This window comes from Schistocerca piceifrons, unplaced genomic scaffold, assembly GCF_021461385.2.
Source record: "Schistocerca piceifrons isolate TAMUIC-IGC-003096 unplaced genomic scaffold, iqSchPice1.1 HiC_scaffold_1148, whole genome shotgun sequence".
In the NCBI taxonomy this organism is placed as follows: Eukaryota; Metazoa; Arthropoda; class Insecta; order Orthoptera; family Acrididae; genus Schistocerca; species Schistocerca piceifrons.
In genome coordinates, this window is record NW_025726959.1 from 105,001 (window position 1) to 112,500 (window position 7,500).

General features: G+C 54.8%; 2 non-coding genes and 1 pseudogene across 2 annotated transcripts; all 3 read right to left on the reverse strand.

Moving 5' to 3' along the window:
- The window catches only part of LOC124728300, a 4,222-nt pseudogene extending 3,571 nt beyond the window's left edge, over nt 1-651 (reverse strand).
- A 188-nt stretch (nt 652-839) lies between these two features.
- Nucleotides 840-994, reverse strand: LOC124728275. The gene has a single exon (XR_007007283.1). It is a non-coding gene; the product is annotated as a 5.8S ribosomal RNA (ribosomal RNA).
- A 351-nt stretch (nt 995-1,345) lies between these two features.
- LOC124728286 lies at nt 1,346-3,254 on the reverse strand. Its single transcript, XR_007007292.1, has one exon. It is a non-coding gene; the product is annotated as a small subunit ribosomal RNA (ribosomal RNA).
- Nucleotides 3,255-7,500: the final 4,246 nt, after the last annotated feature.

Below are 7,500 nucleotides of genomic sequence, written 5' to 3' on the forward strand. Positions count from 1 at the left end.
TAGGCCGGCACCCAGCGGGTCGCGACGTCCTACTAGGGGAGAAGTGCGGCCCACCGCACACCGGAACGGCCCCACCCCGCGGCGAGTGGAAAGGCAACCGGACACGACCCCGCCGCAGATTGCTCCGCGCGGGCGGCCGGCCCCATCTGCCGAGGGCGGAGGCCAGTGGCCGGATGGGCGTGAATCTCACCCGTTCGACCTTTCGGACTTCTCACGTTTACCCCAGAACGGTTTCACGTACTTTTGAACTCTCTCTTCAAAGTTCTTTTCAACTTTCCCTCACGGTACTTGTTCGCTATCGGTCTCGTGGTCATATTTAGTCTCAGATGGAGTTTACCACCCACTTGGAGCTGCACTCTCAAGCAACCCGACTCGAAGGAGAGGTCCCGCCGACGCTCGCACCGGCCGCTACGGGCCTGGCACCCTCTACGGGCCGTGGCCTCATTCAAGTTGGACTTGGGCTCGGCGCGAGGCGTCGGGGTAGTGGACCCTCCCAAACACCACATGCCACGACAGGCGGCAGCCTGCGGGGTTCGGTGCTGGACTCTTCCCTGTTCGCTCGCCGCTACTGGGGGAATCCTTGTTAGTTTCTTTTCCTCCGCTTAGTAATATGCTTAAATTCAGCGGGTAGTCTCGCCTGCTCTGAGGTCGTTGTACGAGGTGTCGCACGCCACACCGCCAGCCGGCTGTGCACGCTACCGAGAAAGTACCGGTATGCGAACCGCCAGGCGACGGGCGCGCATCGCACGTTTGAGGAGACGCGGCCGGCCCCACAGGCGGCCGCGACACTCCCAGGTCTGCGAAGCGGGGCAAACGCCGCGCGCTTCAGTATACGTAGCCGACCCTCAGCCAGACGTGGCCCGGGAACGGAATCCATGGACCGCAATGTGCGTTCGAAACGTCGATGTTCATGTGTCCTGCAGTTCACATGTCGACGCGCAATTTGCTGCGTTCTTCATCGACCCACGAGCCGAGTGATCCACCGTCCTGGGTGATCTTTTCTCAGTTTCCGCCGTCTCTTTCGAGACGGTCGCATAGGCGGGAGTGAGGCGTGTGGCGGCCCCTGTTCCAGCGTTCTGTGTCCAACGGCCTCACGGCCGACGGGCGTCGTACGGCTCCACACCGGAGCGGACAGGCACTCGGGCGAAAGTCATTCAAAACCGGCGCCAGGCGCCAGGTGCCGCAGGCCAGCCGCTCCAGCGCTTCAGCGCTCGTACCACACAACATTGCCGCTAGTTTTGAGAGGCACGCGTGGTTCCGCACGCGGCGCACGGCTACGGCGAGCCGTACAGGTAGCGTGTTGCGCGACACGACACGCACATCGAAAGACATGCAGTCTAGTCGGTAATGATCCTTCCGCAGGTTCACCTACGGAAACCTTGTTACGACTTTTACTTCCTCTAAATGATCAAGTTTGGTCATCTTTCCGGTAGCATCGGCAACGACAGAGTCAATGCCGCGTACCAGTCCGAAGACCTCACTAAATCATTCAATCGGTAGTAGCGACGGGCGGTGTGTACAAAGGGCAGGGACGTAATCAACGCGAGCTTATGACTCGCGCTTACTGGGAATTCCTCGTTCATGGGGAACAATTGCAAGCCCCAATCCCTAGCACGAAGGAGGTTCAGCGGGTTACCCCGACCTTTCGGCCTAGGAAGACACGCTGATTCCTTCAGTGTAGCGCGCGTGCGGCCCAGAACATCTAAGGGCATCACAGACCTGTTATTGCTCAATCTCGTGCGGCTAGAAGCCGCCTGTCCCTCTAAGAAGAAAAGTAATCGCTGACAGCACGAAGGATGTCACGCGACTAGTTAGCAGGCTAGAGTCTCGTTCGTTATCGGAATTAACCAGACAAATCGCTCCACCAACTAAGAACGGCCATGCACCACCACCCACCGAATCAAGAAAGAGCTATCAATCTGTCAATCCTTCCGGTGTCCGGGCCTGGTGAGGTTTCCCGTGTTGAGTCAAATTAAGCCGCAGGCTCCACTCCTGGTGGTGCCCTTCCGTCAATTCCTTTAAGTTTCAGCTTTGCAACCATACTTCCCCCGGAACCCAAAAGCTTTGGTTTCCCGGAGGCTGCCCGCCGAGTCATCGGAGGAACTGCGGCGGATCGCTGGCTGGCATCGTTTATGGTTAGAACTAGGGCGGTATCTGATCGCCTTCGAACCTCTAACTTTCGTTCTTGATTAATGAAAACATACTTGGCAAATGCTTTCGCTTCTGTTCGTCTTGCGACGATCCAAGAATTTCACCTCTAACGTCGCAATACGAATGCCCCCGCCTGTCCCTATTAATCATTACCTCGGGTTCCGAAAACCAACAAAATAGAACCGAGGTCCTATTCCATTATTCCATGCACACAGTATTCAGGCGGGCTTGCCTGCTTTAAGCACTCTAATTTGTTCAAAGTAAACGTGCCGGCCCACCGAGACACTCAATAAAGAGCACCCTGGTAGGATTTCAACGGGGTCCGCCTCGGGACGCACGAGCACGCACGGGGCGGTCGCACGCCTTCGGCTCGCCCCACCGGCAGGACGTCCCACGATACATGCCAGTTAAACACCGACGGGCGGTGAACCAACAGCGTGGGACACAAATCCAACTACGAGCTTTTTAACCGCAACAACTTTAATATACGCTATTGGAGCTGGAATTACCGCGGCTGCTGGCACCAGACTTGCCCTCCAATAGATACTCGTTAAAGGATTTAAAGTGTACTCATTCCGATTACGGGGCCTCGGATGAGTCCCGTATCGTTATTTTTCGTCACTACCTCCCCGTGCCGGGAGTGGGTAATTTGCGCGCCTGCTGCCTTCCTTGGATGTGGTAGCCGTTTCTCAGGCTCCCTCTCCGGAATCGAACCCTGATTCCCCGTTACCCGTTACAACCATGGTAGGCGCAGAACCTACCATCGACAGTTGATAAGGCAGACATTTGAAAGATGCGTCGCCGGTACGAGGACCGTGCGATCAGCCCAAAGTTATTCAGAGTCACCAAGGCAAACGGACCGGACGAGCCGACCGATTGGTTTTGATCTAATAAAAGCGTCCCTTCCATCTCTGGTCGGGACTCTGTTTGCATGTATTAGCTCTAGAATTACCACAGTTATCCAAGTAACGTGGGTACGATCTAAGGAACCATAACTGATTTAATGAGCCATTCGCGGTTTCACCTTAATGCGGCTTGTACTGAGACATGCATGGCTTAATCTTTGAGACAAGCATATGACTACTGGCAGGATCAACCAGGGAGCTGCGTCAACTAGAGCTGAGCAGCCGGCCGCCCGGGAGTGTGTCCCGGGGGCCCGCGCGAACACGCAAGCGTCCGCTCAATCATTCTGCAAACAGGAGGAGGCTGAGCTCCCCTGCACAATACACCTCGAAACCCTCTCAGGTCCCGGCGGCGCGCAGCGCCGTCCCAAGTACTTGGTCGGGTTCGAGAGAGGCGCAATCGCCCGGAGTTAGGCGAGTAGACGCTTTCGGTGCGACCACCCGTGCTCCCAACTGAGCTTGCCGCTGCCGACAGAGGCCCGGGAGCGTGCTGTCGTGGCATTGCCGGCGGGAGACAACACGCGCCACCTACGGTGACCGGCAGCTCCAACGCCAGCGCCACAGAAGGACAAAAGCCCCACTTGGGTGCCGAAGCGAACTCTCCCAGCACAGCGCACGCGCCAACACATCCGCACAGCTGCGATACAAACCACCAGCGAGAACCGCTGGGGCGACCGAGCAGCAGACGGCGTCGCGGCGCCGAGCGCCGGGCGGCAGCGCATCCTCAACGCACACAGTCCTCAATCGGACCAGCACACTGAAGATGTCCACCGCGCTTCGCACCGGGCCCGCGAGGACCTACTTTGGCCGCACGGCGCCGCGCGCAGGGTGCGCCGGCGCGCAGCTGCGACGCCTGCCGCGTCCGTCGGCCGGCGCGCCTGCCACTGGCCGCCCCCACCAGCCGGCTGTAGCGCGTGCGCCCACGCACCGCGCGGCCAGCACGCCGGGAGGCGCCCCCTCACCGGCCGGGGACGGTCCCACCCAGCCACCGCCGCGTATCGCTTCACACCCAGATGCCGTTCAGTTTCGTCGGCATGGTGGGTATCGCTGGAACAACCGGTTAGTACCTCAACCTATCGTCGCCATCACCGATTCACCCCTAGCGAGAACAACCGCACCACAACAGGTTACCATTTGTTCATTTGCGTAACTTCACCAGAAAACGCAGGCGTCCATCGCCATTTGCAACTTCCACGATTATTGCATGCCTGTGTCAGGTGTCACGCCACACTACGTCTGCCCACATACACGCAACAAAATGTGCACGCCTAGACAATACGTGGAAGGTGGCCCCCGTACGTATGCGATGTCCATTGCTCGAACGACTGTCAACCGGCCTCTGTAGCATGTCGCAGATATGGAACGCGGTGCACCATGCCATCACGGTGTGTGAGGAGAGACGACTAGGTCCGAATACATCAACAGACAGCTCATGCTGATCGCCATCCACGGCGTCCGTTCCTCCCACACGTCTCTATGGCGTACCACACTGCAATCCAGCTCTCATAGGGAGACGACACGTAGCTGCGTGCACAATATTTGCACTGTATGGTCCGCCGTTTTTGGGCGCAGTCGTTGTACGGTCACACATGTGCCACGATGTATCATTCAGTACATAAGGACGAATGTGCAGTACAGATTGTGGTTTACGCGTACGACATTAGCGGACAGTTGACACAGGCCGCACCACAACGTAGCCTGAGTACGTCGCATGCGGAGGGCATTGAACATGCAAAGTTCTCACCAACCAGCTTGCGAAGGCAGGGGGCAAGGTGGGGACGTGGGGAGGGGCGGCATGTACGTCCTGCTGCCATCCACATTACAGTGTACAGCAGGAGCATGTGGAAAGTGAGCAAGACTTGCAAGGTGTTTAACATGAAGCGATACACAGGGGAGCGGGGAGTGCGAGTAGCGAACTATATTGCGAGGGTTGCGGGTGGGCAACACTACACTAATTGAACGAGTCGTATAACAATTACAGAGCAGGTTTAGGCGACAACGTGGGTTACGTTAGGCGACAACGTGGGTTAGGTTAAGGCACGACGTGGGTTAGGTTAAGGCACGACATGGGTTAGGTTAAGGCACGACATGGGTTAGGTTAAGGCACGACATGGGTTAGGTTAAGGCACGACATGGGTTAGGTTAAGGCACGACATGGGTTAGGTTAAGGCACGACATGGGTTAGGTTAAGGCACAACATGGGTTAGGTTAAGGCACAACATGGGTTAGGTTAAGGCACAACATGGGTTAGGTTAAGGCACAACATGGGTTAGGTTAAGGCACAACATGGGTTAGGTTAAGGCACAACATGGGTTAGGTTAAGGCACAACATGGGTTAGGTTAAGGCACAACATGGGTTAGGTTAAGGCACAACATGGGTTAGGTTAAGGCACAACATGGGTTAGGTTAAGGCACAACATGGGTTAGGTTAAGGCACAACATGGGTTAGGTTAAGGCACAACATGGGTTAGGTTAAGGCACAACATGGGTTAGGTTAAGGCACAACATGGGTTAGGTTAAGGCACAACATGGGTTAGGTTAAGGCACAACATGGGTTAGGTTAAGGCACAACATGGGTTAGGTTAAGGCACAACATGGGTTAGGTTAAGGCACAACATGGGTTAGGTTAAGGCACAACATGGGTTAGGTTAAGGCACAACATGGGTTAGGTTAAGGCACAACATGGGTTAGGTTAAGGCACAACATGGGTTAGGTTAAGGCACAACATGGGTTAGGTTAAGGCACAACATGGGTTAGGTTAAGGCACAACATGGGTTAGGTTAAGGCACAACATGGGTTAGGTTAAGGCACAACATGGGTTAGGTTAAGGCACAACATGGGTTAGGTTAAGGCACAACATGGGTTAGGTTAAGGCACAACATGGGTTAGGTTAAGGCACAACATGGGTTAGGTTAAGGCACAACATGGGTTAGGTTAAGGCACAACATGGGTTAGGTTAAGGCACAACATGGGTTAGGTTAAGGCACAACATAGGTTAGGTTAAGGCACAACATAGGTTAGGTTAAGGCACAACATAGGTTAGGTTAAGGCACAACATAGGTTAGGTTAAGGCACAACATAGGTTAGGTTAAGGCACAACATAGGTTAGGTTAAGGCACAACATAGGTTAGGTTAAGGCACAACATAGGTTAGGTTAAGGCACAACATAGGTTAGGTTAAGGTACAACATAGGTTAGGTTAAGGTACAACATAGGTTAGGTTAAGGTACAACATAGGTTAGGTTAAGGTACAACATAGGTTAGGTTAGGTTAGGTTACACGTTGTTGTAAGGAAAGGTGTAGGGGGGGGCGGGGGCGGCAGGTTCGTTGATAGTGATTATAGTAAGTGAATGCTTGTGACATGATCAGATTTGTCACGTCAGGATGCACCTTTGGCTTATTAGAGGCGGCGCTCCAATTCTATGCTTGTGTCAGACCTGTGTCTTTGACTCATGTCATTGTTTGTGCGCTGTGACAGGAGGTACTATTGTGATGTTGGGTGCACCGTTGTATAGGACATGTGTGGGTGTTGGTGCCTGATCTGCGCAATGGTGGATGTCGAAAGGGTGGGATATTGTATTTTCCGCATGGACCTCCTGGTCTGGTTGTGATAGTGTGGATTGTGTAATGTGGCGGAGAGGATGCACTGGATGTTGTTCCATGCTGGTGCTTACATATTGTATGTGCGCCCGTTAGAAGCAGAGAGTGGTGCGTGATCAGAGTGGCTGGCTGACGTGTGGTTCCCATTGTGGGCAGACTCTTTCAGCATGTATACGGACAGTTGTATATATATTCTGTAGTTTGATGGCTCTGCATTGATTACTAATCAGCGCCGTGTGTACGGGTAATCTGGTTCCAGTCCAAAATGTTCCATCTGTGTACATTAGTGACAAAGACTCCCCTCATGCAGTGGGGCTCGGTCTGTTATAACTCTTCCGCGTAATATATTTGCCCCACGTTTTTGCGACTGCGAGTGCGAGTGCAACGCGCATGGGGACCGACATGCTGATGGCTCGGTATCGGACGCCGTACAGTGAGCAACGCGATCGCGTCTCTCGCTCGTAAGTGGTACAGGTCGCGGCTCATGTATAGGGACAGCGGGAATGTCGCATATTGGCAATAACTCTTCATGAAACGCACGTTATAGGGGTGGATTGCACTTTACGAGTGCGGGAAACGTCCGCCGTTCATCCGCTGGAGGTGCGCGTTTGGCGGTTGGGGTGGTGCACGAACGGGTGCGGGTGGAGTCATTGCCGGTCCACGGCTTCGTGCGGCAGAGCCACTGGAGATTGGGTGCTATGGTCGACAGAGGCTGCAGGCTTTGTGGGTGGCGTCGAAAGGCGGGCACTGTGGCGCCATCGCTGTCTTAATCGGCTTGGCGTCGCATAGATGGCGGTATCGTCGTTGGAGGAGGTCATGTTGCGGGAGACCTACAGATGGCGGTATGT